Raw genomic sequence first — 13,682 nt, forward strand, 5'->3', positions numbered from 1 at the left:
TTCGCCACCCACAGCTCGCCTCGGAGTTTTTGGCCTTCAAGGCCAATCACACTGCGAGCCCTCTCGAGGACTCCGCCGCGCTCGCTGCTCCTGCGTCGCCTGTACCTGCGTGCAGAGCTTCTGCATTGAGCACCGCAGCCTCTGTCGTGCCTGCCGCTCCCGTGTCGCCTATACTGGCGAGAAAAGCTGCTGCGTCGTCCGCCGTGACCATCGTTTCAGCTGAGCGATCATCCGCGGCCTCCGTCGCGCCCTCTAAAACACCTACACTTGCTCGTAGGTCACCTGCACCCGCCTCCTCGTGCTCCGACTCTGACTCAGACATGGAAGTCGACCTCGCCCCCGCCTCATCGACGGATGGATTCACCCTGGTACAGAAGGGTAAGAAGCGTGCCGCGGAGTCTCGAGCTCCCGCGGCCGCTAAAATTAGCAAAGCCGTGAACGCGTCGCGCCCCCGCCCTCAGACTCCCGTTGCGCCCCCAGCCCGTGCCACTCCGTCGCCGCGTCCGGTGGCACAAAATAAAACCCAGACCCCTCCCCCGGTAATCCTCCAAGAGAAGGCAGCTTGGGATCGAGTTTCCCTGGCCCTTAAGGCCAAAAATATCAACTTCACGAATGCCCGTAACTTCGCGAACGGCATTCAAATTAAGGTTCGAACACCCGACGACCATAGGGCCCTCTCTTCTTACCTCCGTAAGGAGCGTATAAGTTTCCACACGTATACGCTCCAGGAGGAGCGCGAACTCCGTGTCGTCATACGTGGCATCCCTAAAGAGTTGGATGCCGAGCTAATCAAGGCCGACCTTCTCGAACAAGGCCTACCGGTTAACTCCGTACACCGCATGCACACCGGTCGCGGTAGGGAGCCATATAATATGGTTCTAGTCGCTCTCCAGCCTACCCCCGAGGGTAAGAAAATCTTTAACACACAGACCGTCTGTAGGCTCTCTGGTATCGCTGTCGAAGCCCCCCATAAAAAAGGCACTCCTAGCCAGTGCCATAACTGTCAATTGTACGGGCACTCTTCCCGTAACTGTCACGCGCGCCCCCGATGTGTTAAGTGTTTGGGCGATCACGCCACGGCCCTCTGCGCTCGCGACCAAAAAACCGCGACGGAACCGCCTAGCTGCGTCCTGTGTCGAACACAGGGTCACCCCGCGAATTACCGTGGTTGCCCCCGAGCCCCTAAAATAAATCGCCGCGTCGCCCGCCAAAACCGCCTCCGAGCTTCCGGCCCAGACATCAAAGCCTCGGCACCCTCTGCATCGCAGGCTAAGCCAGCGTTCGTTCCGGCGGCGGTGCCCAGTGTCTCGGCCTGGGCAAAACCGCTGCCGTACACGAACACGGCTACAACTCCCTCCTCCGCGATTCGTCCCGCCCCCGCGACTCGTCCCTCTCCCGCGACTTGCCCTCCGACCGCGTCCGACAATCTCGCTTTAGCGATCGACTTCTTTCAGTCGATCAACTTTGAGCGCGTTAACGCTTTGGGCGACGCCATTCGCGCTGCCTCCACTGCACAACACTTTATCGCCGTTGTGCAGGAATACGCCGACGTATACGCGTCATTAAATACGTACGTCCTCCCCTCACTCCGCCGGTAATCAATGGCGTATATAAGTAGAATAAAGCCCCTATCCGTAACGATAGGATTTTTTAACGCTTACGGTCTCGCAAATCAACGTGATCAGGTTTCTGACTTTTTGCGTGACCACCAAATTGATATCTTTTTAGTGCAGGAGACCCTACTTAAGCCCGCGCGCCGTGACCCTAAAATCGCGAACTATAACATGGTCAGGAACAACAGGCTCTCTGCCCGTGGTGGTGGTACCGTCATTTACTATAGAAGAGCCCTGTATTGCGTCCCGCTCGATCCTCCCGCGCTCGCTAATATCGAAGCATCAGTGTGCCGAATCTCACTGACGGGACACGCGCCGATCGTTATCGCGTCCGTTTATCTTCCACCGGATAAGATCGTTCTAAGCAGTGATATCGAGGCGCTGCTCGGTATGGGGAGCTCTGTCATTCTGGCGGGCGACCTAAATTGTAAACACATCAGGTGGAACTCACACACCACAACCCCGAATGGCAGGCGGCTTGACGCGTTAGTCGATGATCTCGCCTTCGATATCGTCGCTCCGCTAACCCCGACTCACTACCCGCTAAATATCGCGCATCGCCCGGATATACTCGACATAGCGTTATTAAAAAACGTAACTCTGCGCTTACACTCGATCGAAGTAGTTTCAGAGTTAGATTCAGACCACCGTCCCGTCGTTATGAAGCTCGGTCGCGCTCCCGATTCCGTTCCCGTCACGAGGACTGTGGTGGATTGGCACACGCTGGGCATCAGCCTGGCTGAATCTGATCCACCATCGCTTCCGTTTAGTCCGGACTCTATCCCGTCTCCTCAGGATACCGCTGAAGCCATAGACATCGTAACGTCACACATCACCTCGACATTAGATAGGTCATCGAAGCAAGTTGTAGCGGAGGACTTCCTTCACCGCTTCAAATTGCCCGACGATATTAGGGAACTCCTTAGAGCTAAGAACGCCTCGATCCGTGCGTACGATAGGTATCCTACCGCGGAAAATCGTATTCGAATGCGTGCCCTACAACGCGACGTAAAGTCTCGCATCACCGAAGTCCGAGATGCCAGATGGTCTGATTTCTTAGAAGGACTCGCGCCCTCTCAAAGGTCTTACTACCGCTTAGCTCGTACTCTCAAATCGGATACGGTAGTAACTATGCCCCCCCTCGTAGGCCCCTCAGGCCGACTCGCGGCGTTCGATGATGACGAAAAAGCAGAGCTGCTGGCCGATACATTGCAAACCCAGTGCACGCCCAGCACTCAATCCGTGGACCCTGTTCATGTAGAATTAGTAGACAGTGAGGTAGAACGCAGAGCCTCCTTGCCACCCTCTGATGCGTTACCACCCGTCACCCCGATGGAAGTTAAAGACTTGATCAAAGACCTACGTCCTCGCAAGGCTCCCGGTTCCGACGGTATATCCAACCGCGTTATTAAACTTCTACCCGTCCAACTCATCGTGATGTTGGCATCTATTTTCAATGCCGCTATGGCGAACTGTATCTTTCCCGCGGTGTGGAAAGAAGCGGACGTTATCGGCATACATAAACCCGGTAAACCAAAAAATCATCCGACGAGCTACCGCCCGATTAGCCTCCTCATGTCTCTAGGCAAACTGTATGAGCGTCTGCTCTACAAACGCCTCAGAGACTTCGTCTCATCCAAGGGCATTCTTATCGATGAACAATTCGGATTCCGTACAAATCACTCATGCGTTCAACAGGTGCACCGCCTCACGGAGCACATTCTTGTGGGGCTTAATCGACCAAAACCGTTATACACGGGAGCTCTCTTCTTCGACGTCGCAAAAGCGTTCGACAAAGTCTGGCACAACGGTTTGATTTTCAAACTATTCAACATGGGCGTGCCGGATAGTCTCGTGCTCATCATACGGGACTTCTTGTCGAACCGCTCTTTTCGATATCGAGTCGAGGGAACCCGCTCCTCCCCACGACCTCTCACAGCTGGAGTCCCGCAAGGCTCTGTCCTCTCACCCCTCCTATTTAGCTTATTCGTCAACGATATTCCCCGGTCGCCGCCGACCCATTTAGCTTTATTCGCCGACGACACGACTGTTTACTATTCTAGTAGAAATAAGTCCCTAATCGCGAAGAAGCTTCAGAGCGCAGCCCTAGCCCTAGGACAGTGGTTCCGAAAATGGCGCATAGACATCAACCCAGCGAAAAGTACTGCGGTGCTATTTCAGAGGGGAAGCTCCACACGGATTTCCTCCCGGATTAGGAGGAGGAATCTCACACCCCCGATTACTCTCTTTAGACAATCCATACCCTGGGCCAGGAAGGTCAAGTACCTGGGCGTTACCCTGGATGCATCGATGACATTCCGCCCGCATATAAAATCAGTCCGTGACCGTGCCGCGTTTATTCTCGGTAGACTCTACCCCATGATCTGTAAGCGGAGTAAAATGTCCCTTCGGAACAAGGTGACACTTTACAAAACTTGCATAAGGCCCGTCATGACTTACGCGAGTGTGGTGTTCGCTCACGCGGCCCGCATACACATAGACACCCTCCAATCCCTACAATCCCGCTTTTGCAGGTTAGCTGTCGGGGCTCCGTGGTTCGTGAGGAACGTTGACCTACACGACGACCTGGGCCTCGAATCAATTCGGAAATACATGAAGTCAGCGTCGGAACGATACTTCGATAAGGCTATGCGTCATGATAATCGCCTTATCGTTGCCGCCGCTGACTACTCCCCGAATCCTGATCATGCAGGAGCCAGTCACCGTCGACGCCCTAGACACGTCCTTACGGATCCATCAGATCCAATAACCTTTGCATTAGATGCCTTCAGCTCTAATACTAGGGGCAGGCTTAGGGACCCCGGTAACCGTACTCGTCGAACTCGACAAAGAGGTCGACGTGCAACCTAACCCATGCATCAGCCCGCTGAGTTTCTCGCCGGATCTTCTCAGCGGGTCGCGATTCCGATCCGGTAGTAGATTCATTCGCGAAACAATTGCTCTTGAGTTGTTAGGTCTCCTTCGGAGGCGCTCGGGCAGTTGTTAGCAAATCCCACCCCTCTTGGCTGAGCCTTTGCTCGCCCACCTGTCCTGGTGAAACTGGAAAGGCCTTCGGGCCACCAGTAAACTTTCAATCATAAAAAAAAATAAACATCAGTTTGATTTTGTTGCACACTGCGTATTTTAAAACAAATATTAATGTAATAACAATTTTCACTATCATAGAATGATAAGCAGTACCATACTATGCCATCGTTTTCGGAAACGATTCACTTGTTATTATTAATAGCATAAGTGCATGGTTGGAGTGATATAAAAATACAACAGTCGCTGTGACCCACGTAGATTTATTTGACTAAAACAAAACCTTAAGTATTTAATATCTATATCCAAACCCAAACATAACCTACTTTTCTAAGAAATACATTCTTGACCTTCCTACCTTCCACCCGTCTTGGGGCAGAATGTGCATTCCAAAGAATGATTTACTTAAGCCCTTTATTTTATGAGTAGGTACCTACGTTCTCGATCGAAGCAAATCGAAATGCAAAATTGGTTTTCTTTTATCTTTGGTAGTCAAATTCTATCAGACAATACGGAAATGATGAAGGCGGTACCGATTCGGTTCTCGCTGCCGATTTTGATTTAATACAGCTAATGTTCCTATCAACATGATTTCCTTATTATCTCCCCCTTTATTTGTCAATCGAAGTAATTTTACTTTGGTGAATTTAAATTGAATGAAGGATCTAACCTCTACTGTTACCTAAAAATTGTTTCAAAAAGTACCACAATAAAGGATTGGTATAAAAGAATAGTCATTAATCAAATTTAATTTAGCTATTAAATTCAAACTACCAATAAAAAATAAATATATATAAATATATATATATTATGGTGTAATAAAAATCAAACAAAACCGAAAGCACAAAACCTCGTGTCTCAAAGTGACAATCACATCGTGGCGTTTATTGATTCCAATGGCTATTAAATCCCAGGTAACTACTGAACTCATGTGCCCGTCTAGAACAATGAAACCTAAAATAAAATCGCGTACCGCTAATAATTTACTATTAGTATGACACCCGTAGTGATTGACCGGCAATGGAAAACCAAGAAGACTACATTACGGGAAAACCTAAGGGCACTCCAATCCTACTGATTAGCACTGCAGTTATAGTTTAGGCTCTGTGAAAGATTTAATTTTATAGTCACCATATTTTATAGTCAACATATTATGATAGGTAGCACGTGAATAGTTTTAATAAATCAATGATTTCAGTGCAATTAACAATGCTCACAGCGAAGCGTGACACGATTCATATACGTACTTATATTATGTCATATACGAGTACACATCGTTTAACAATGCAGCTTGTAATTTAGTAATATTTATTTTACTGAGAAAATAATCGGACATTGTTTAGCTACTACGAATCAAATTAAACGGTGGTAAATACAGTAAACACGATATATCAGGTTAATTATACTGACTGGCAGACAGGACCGGGTGGGATTGGCAGCGGACGAACATTCATCTGTGACAGCTCACAATTTTACTAATTAATATCCACGTAGATATTGTATTGGAAGTATGTATACATATATTGTATAACAATTTAGTACTGTAAAAGATTGTAACTGCAATTCAGCAATAAAAGGATTTATGAAAAAATACGATATTTTTTGTGATGTTCTTTTTTTCTAGTAACTCAATAACTTTATTAAATGGCATCTGTTTATTTCAAGATAGCATAGCGGCAGAAACCGCCCTTCACCAACTCCCGATTTTCAATATTTTTTTTACTTCGAAAGGCAGACGAACTTGCTTGCGGCATGCCTGATGGTTAATATCGACTACGGTCATGAATATGAACAATGTCAAGAACACAGTCAAGTTGTCACCTAATGCTGAGGTTTCGTTTCAGGCCTTGCGTAAAGAGGGATATGTCGTAGTGCTCAGTTCTAAATATAACGGATAAAAGATGTAAGAAGAGTTTTCCTACTATACGCACCACTTTGCTTAATTATCTCGCTAAGCAGCCACATTTTCTGGGATTAAACGGTTTTTGAAAATAGAATTGAGACATCCCATGAGACCATGAACCAAAGCCACAAGACGGTAATCATCTTGATTCTTACTGGCAATCGCGTTGTAATAGCGAAACGCATTCAACCCTTTTTTTTTTGGTTAGGAAGAAATCGCCGGACTTCCGCCCTCCACTGGGGATGGAGGGCGGGGCATATCAGAGTCGAACTGACTAAAACCTCCTGTCGCTCAACAACCAACGTCCAAACCTCGCATAAGACAGAACTCATGAAAAGACAAAGGGGGGAAAGTGAAGCGTTTAGTGCGGAGCACATCTCTCCCATCACCCTCCCACTCGGGACGCCGGACCAGCGGTCGTCGGCGCTACGACCACCAGCCCCCTCGGTCGGCAGGCTATTCGAAGCCCACCTAGATGGCGCCGGTTAGAGTGAGCTATCCTACGGAATACCCCGCTAGACCAGAACCAGCGTGGGGCGAGGATAGCCGGCCTTCCATCACCCGGATGCTCTTGCGTAAAACGCGTGCAGAGCAGCTTGCACGTCGTCTTCTTAGGCCCCCCTCGCCAGTCCCCAGAACGACATGTCAGGGAGACCCGAAACGCTTAGAGGGGCAGGGCTTGGGCGAGATCCGCCTCCCTGGCCCCCGCTCGACGGCGGCGGGATTGTGCGTCTCTCACGCGCCCCGCCGCCTCCTTCTGCGAGATGGTGCACTCGCAGAAGTCGAGCATCGCCTTCCACGACTCGTCGTCGCCGAGCATCGATGCCACAACACTCGGCAACGACAAGTCGTTTCCTATTTTTGCAACGAGGACAGGGCGCCACCCCTCCCATGCGGGGCAGGCGACGAACGTATGCTCTGCCGTGTTCAAGTCGCAACCACAATGGTGGCACTCTGCCGTCAGCTCGGCTGTGATCCGGTGCAGGAACTTACCGAAACAACCATGCCCAGTGAGCACCTGCGTGAGCCGGAAAGTGAGGCGTCCTCTGTCACAATTCACCCAATCCACAAGGCTTGGACGAATCGCCTCGACGGTCCTACGACCAGCGAAGGACCGCGCTCTGACTACACGGGCTGGGACGCGCCACGCCCCGGGCACGAAGGTCAGCCCGCCACTGATAGTCAGCGGCGAGCGCCTCCGCTTCCAGGACCCGAGGCGGCATCCCAGTACACACGCCGCCTCAAAGGAGATGGTGTGATAACCACGGATGACCCTGACCGCGATGGTGCGTTGCGGCCGCTGCAGCAGCTTCGCCACCCCCACGGCCAGGGATTGGCCCCACACGGGTACCCCGTATAGGGCCATTGATTGCACCACCCCCGTATAATGACGGCGCGTCACCTGGTCAGGCCCCCGACGTTGGGCAGAAGCCGGCTTAACGGGCCGGCCACCCCCAACAAACGAGGGACCAGTTTCTAAAAGTGAGCACGACTTTCCAGAATGTGGCCGAGGTACTTCAACTGCACCCCGACCCCGATACGGACGCCTCCAACCACGATATGGACATCGACAGGTGGCACTCTCCGGGCCTTGTGGGGTTCCACAATGTGGTTACATAGCCTCGGATTTACTGAGTGCCACGTCGAGGCCCAATCTCCTGATTTTGCCGACGACATGCGCTACTCCTGCGGTAGCAAGACGGACATACTCAGCAAAACTCCCCCCCCCCCACGGTATACGTGACTGATCTGTCCTCCAAGTAGGAACCCACCAGCCGGCGAAGGTAGGGGAGCACTCCATGTCGTTCCACCCACTATCACGGACCAGGGCAGGGTGTTAAATGCATTGGCGATATCGAGCGATACCGCCAAAACCACCCCATCCCTGGAGACGGCCTCCTCCGAGAGGGTCCGCACGCGAAGGATTGCGTCTACCGTTGAGCGACCCTCTCGGAAGCCATACTGCTCCGCCGACAGATCTGATCCCACCCCGACCAGATGCTGGATGATGCGGGCCGCCAGAATACGTTCCAGCAGCTTGCCCACCTTATCCAGCAACACGATGGGACGGTACCCGGCGGCAGTATCCGCCGGGCGCCCCTCCTTTTTCAACAGCACGAGTCTGCCCGTCCTCCACGATGAAAGAAACCGTCCCGACGCGAGGCAGGAGTTGTAAAGCCTCAAGAGTCGGTCCCCCAGGGCACCAAGAGCCAAGGCCCAAACCTGGCCATGGACGCCGTCCGGGCCGGGTGCAGTGTTCTTCGCGCACATTTTGCGCACGGCCACACGGAGCTCCGCCCCCGTTATATGGGGCACCTCAGCAGGAGCTTCGCCGTCGTATTCCGGCGGCGTATCCATATCGGGAGCTACAAATCCCTCCCGCTTCTGCGGGAACAGCGCCGAGACGACGTCCCGCAACTGCTGAGGCTGGAGACGCTCCGTGATCGGGGGGGCCCATGGGCGCATTTTATTGCGCACCTTATGATAGGGCCGCCCCCACGGATCCTCATCCGGCGTCTCCAAGAGACCCTCCATGTGTTGGTTCTTGGCTCTGCTGATGGCCAACTGCAATGCCCTCTGCGCGACGTAAAATGCGCCGTGCAGCCGGGCCTCTGCCGCCGCGAACGCAGCCGGATCGTTGCACCGCGGCAGGCGGCGGCGGCGATGCCTGGCGCACTCGCGCCTTTCGCAATTTTGCGCAATTTCGGGCGACCACCAGTACGCCTTGCGATTAGGAAGTCGAGGGCCGATCCGGGGCATCGACACATCACAGATGCGACGCATCGTGTCCCGGAACCACCCTGCCTCGCCCTCGACCTCGACTGGGTATGTACGCATGGGCGCCCACGCCACCACCGTAGAGGCTTCCATCAGGAGCTCCTTTATTCAGGCACTTCAGTGCCCACTTGGGAACCCTAGATAGACAGTGAGCTATTTATTCTGCCAATTTACAGCAACAACACTATTAAAACAGATTCTAGTATTTTATTAAAATTGTATTGTTTTAATACTTTTATTTAAATCGTAAAACTTCATCTGCGTCACTCATTTACGAGAGAAACAGGGTTAGAAAGAGTGGGGCGTAGGCGCTTGCTCTTGCTAGGGTTAGTGTTAGCAAAGTTCATTAGGTTTGAGCCCCGTGAGCTCACTTACTCGCTAGGTTACGCTGGCCTCTCAAGACTACCAACTTAGGTAGGGAAAAAAAGAAATACATAGTGTGTATAATAGTTTTAATTTATAGTTTTATAGTTATAGATAAATATAGTTTTAGTTTTATTTTAGTTTTAATAATAGTTTCCGAAACCTAATCTTGATAACGAAACATATAACTCTCCGTGTGAAAAAGCAGTCTTGACGTATGTAAATCGGTTCCTACGTACTTAAATGTTCCTGAGATTTATTGATTGTTACGGCAAACGATAACATAATAGGAAATTATCTTCGTCTGAAATTAAAAGGCAAATCATTGGGATGCGAGCCTAGCGGCCGACCTCACTACCGCACTCTCATCCCGCCCGTGAAATGACCGCCCACAGCCTGCGCACATAATTCTGTATAATAAAACGTTGCGCGTGATGCTTAATCATTTATTTGTTGAAAATATATTATAAAACAGCTATATCTCGTAAAAAAAATCATTGATATCAATTGATGGATGGACCAACTTTGTTCAGAATTTAATATTAGTTTAAATAGATTTATAACTTGTTAATAAAACCCTTTCGTAACGCATGCATTATTTTAGAATCAAATTTGATTTCCATTAAAAAGGTTAAAGTGAGTAAACCTGAAAAATAGAAATATACTATCGCTTATTCTGTCGTACATGATGGTTGCATTTAACTTTAACTTTTTTTCCTACCTAATCTTTGGTAGCATAAGGGGCTATTCCGATAGGTGAGTTCACGGGCTCAGCCTGAAAGATTCGCTAGTCTAAAAGCAGTACTTCGCTTAATCTATCACAGGACCGTAATCGCGACCCACTGAGAAGATCCGGCGAGAAACTCAGTGGGCTAACTTTAATCGTTTACGCAACGCACCCAATAATAGTATAGATTTTTCAATTCGAACTCGTTCAACCAAACAAACTCTTCAGATTACCTAATAATATTAACGACTATGTTAGGAAACGACTCCAAAATGTTGATGATACAAAATATTTGTATTAATTAATTAATTAATAACAGTATCACAAAAAATTAAAAACGCTACGAGAAACATGTCATTTACCTAATATTACAAGTTAAAAGTACGAAAATGGAGAAACAAACCCTAAAACGGGATGCGGTTTGAAGGAATTAATTATTATCGGGCCAATATTCCAATAGAACGCCTCCGGCGGGAATGTAGTCGCTTGCGGAAATTTATTTCAAATGTCATTTCAAAATGCAAACCTCCCACACCGCATTCGAGCTCCGAGAAAAATGATAATTTCCTGATCGTACCCTCCTCTCCCTTTCACCTGTTAATACGACATTTAACTTTATATCATCTCCTGCTAGAAAGAGGTGTTTGGAAGGTAACAAAAAGCGTGTAGGTTCTGTACACACATTAAAACGAATTTTACTGGACATTTCTTTAGTGAATACTAAATAAATTGCTGTTTACGCTGAAAACTATTTTATTTGGTATAAAAAATTCAATTTCATTACAGTCATAAATTGAAATGTTTTCAAGGTTTTCTACTCCAGTAATTGAATAAATGTAGTTCGTGGACATAAAGTTTTTTTTTGTTAAAAGTTATGTTTAGTTATGTGTCCAATATTGTTCAGATTTCATATTATTTTTATAATGACAGCATTTGCTGGATGTAACGTTGACATTTCACGTAAAAAGTACGGTTTTCGTTTTTTATCTTCATTGGTTTCATTCAAGATGTCGTAATGAGTGATTTCCAAAATATATTTTCAGGTATGCATACGGCATTGATATAGCCAAAAACGTTGCTTCGAACTTTTTTGAAATGTTTCGGACATGTGTTCAATTTCCTATGCCGAACAACAAACGGTAAGTTTTAGACGTTCATAGTTTGCGGGATTTGTACGATATAACATTAATTAAAATTTGGCGACTGCCTGAGTTTTAATTATTTTATTATTTATTAATTATAACCCATTCAAAAGACTGCTGATGCATTTAAGAGAATTGCAAAGACTAAGATGAAAGCATGATAAGCATAAATAGATTTTAACAAAAGGAAGTCTTTAAGTATCATTGTAAAAAAATTTAAAACTAACCACTCTTTCTGCGACATACATACCACCATACTGCATATTTCTACCGTGAAGAAGTCATGCGTTTGAAGGGTAGTGTGGTCAAATGAAATATAACTGAGACTTTATAACATTAAAGTCAAGTTTTGATGTATATGGGCTCTCCGTAAACTCATCCACGTGAGAGTCAAAAATAGAAGAGAAATAAAATGTAAAATAATTTTTTCTCGTATTTGATATGAATGAGGATCCAGGAAAACCAAAGGAAGTAAAGATTTCAATAAATTATGTGTAGAATGAGGTATATAGGCAAAGTTTAAGTATGCAGATGGCATATTTGATATTGATTTCTAAAGGATGGTCCGAGAAGGGTTGTTCATTCCGATTAATTACTTTTACTATTAGAAACACGATTTATTTATTGATCTCATCATCCTGTCCACTGTCCACTGCTGAACCAGTACATAGTCTCCATTCAAGGATCTTTCTGCCCCATCGGCCATCTGGTCTTCACGCTTTTTGGCCTACACACTGCCACTACAGCTGGCTAATCCTACGAACTATGGCAGCAACTTTGGTTCTTCTACGGATCTCATTTGTGATTCGGTCTCGTAAATACCAAGCACAATAAGCCGCTGCGCGCCACTCAGCTTCCTAAAAAGTTCTTTTGTGAAGCACCACGTCTCGGAACACGTATTTGTAATTCAGAATTTAATTTTAAGAATAACTCAGCCTTTTGTTTGTTTATTTTGAACTTTATGTCCTGTTTACGAGTCGGGTTAAGCTTTTACAAGTAGCGTTTTACATTTATGACTTCACATCATATTATTATTTTCATCCATCTATACAATAATAATAAAGACGTACTAAGTTTGTGTCTAAATTCAGATATGTGAACCAAATTAAGAAATCATGATTGTCCATAAAGAGAAATGGAGTAGAAATGGCTAATATATTGTGTTGATAAATAATCATTGTTTTATTTTTAAGATTTCAAACTGATTTACAAAGTTTCATCAACTTTCCATCCAAAACCACAGTTGGGTTCGCGCCAAGATTTACAAGCAACCGCAAGTTTTTTGGAAATATGATTAGTAACACAGCTTTCAAAGAAATGATAACGAAAGACGAGGAATACATTACGAATAATTTTGTTGAAAAATTGAAGTTCTGCGATGCTGCTGTAATGGACCAAGAATTCTTAAAGTTCTATTACGATCGAGATATTGATCAGTTCCAAGTTTAATAATGTTAAAAACTGTTAATAAGAAAGACTTCATTAGTAATAAATTAATGAATAAGTAAAATTAGAAATAATGTTTTTTTTTAAGAGGGGGCCATTTTTCGGACCACTCTCTACAAAGTGGTCACCAGAGGAATGACAACGTGAATTCCACCAATCCTCAGGACATATGATTGAAATCTTTTGTATAATGGCCCTGCGCTAACCAGTTTCCTTAATTATTAATCGAATAATGTTTATTGTTAACTTTAGCGAATCTTATTACCTATTTGGTTGGCTTCGAGAATGATCCCTTTTCATACTATATTACTCGTATAACTGAATAGACTGCGTATTTTTATGTGAAGTTTTCTTACTAATCTTATGTATTGAATGAGCCCTGCCCTGAATTTGCTGCTAATTCGATATTCGATTCTTTTTTTTATGATTGAAGGATTACTAGTGGCCCGCAGTCCTTTCCAGTTTCACCAGGACCGGTGGGTGAGCAAGGCTCAGCCAGGAGGGTTAGGATTTGCCAACAGCGGCCTGAGTGCTTCCGAAGGAGACCTAACAACTCAAGAACAGCTGCTTCGTGCTGATGGGGCTCAGCCTGGCGAATATGCTAACACTAGCCCTAACAAGGGCAGTGCTTTGCTGAATCTACTGATCGTTGATCGAAATTGCGA

General features: G+C 46.8%; 2 long non-coding RNA genes across 2 annotated transcripts; one reads left to right on the forward strand and one right to left on the reverse strand.

Annotated features, from left to right (window-relative positions):
• Window positions 1-10,134: 10,134 nt before the first annotated feature.
• Window positions 10,135-11,556, reverse strand: LOC134199361 (uncharacterized). Its single transcript, XR_009973819.1, has 3 exons — window positions 11,112-11,556; window positions 10,833-11,023; window positions 10,135-10,348 (listed from the first exon to the last, which is right to left on the reverse strand). It is a non-coding gene; the product is annotated as an uncharacterized LOC134199361 (long non-coding RNA).
• LOC134199360 (uncharacterized) lies at window positions 11,415-13,091 on the forward strand. Its single transcript, XR_009973818.1, has 2 exons — window positions 11,415-11,568; window positions 12,765-13,091. It is a non-coding gene; the product is annotated as an uncharacterized LOC134199360 (long non-coding RNA).
• The last annotated feature ends 591 nt before the right edge of the window (window positions 13,092-13,682 follow it).

The sequence above is a fragment of the Bombyx mori genome, chromosome 9 (assembly GCF_030269925.1).
Source record: "Bombyx mori chromosome 9, ASM3026992v2".
NCBI classification, from domain to species: Eukaryota; Metazoa; Arthropoda; class Insecta; order Lepidoptera; family Bombycidae; genus Bombyx; species Bombyx mori.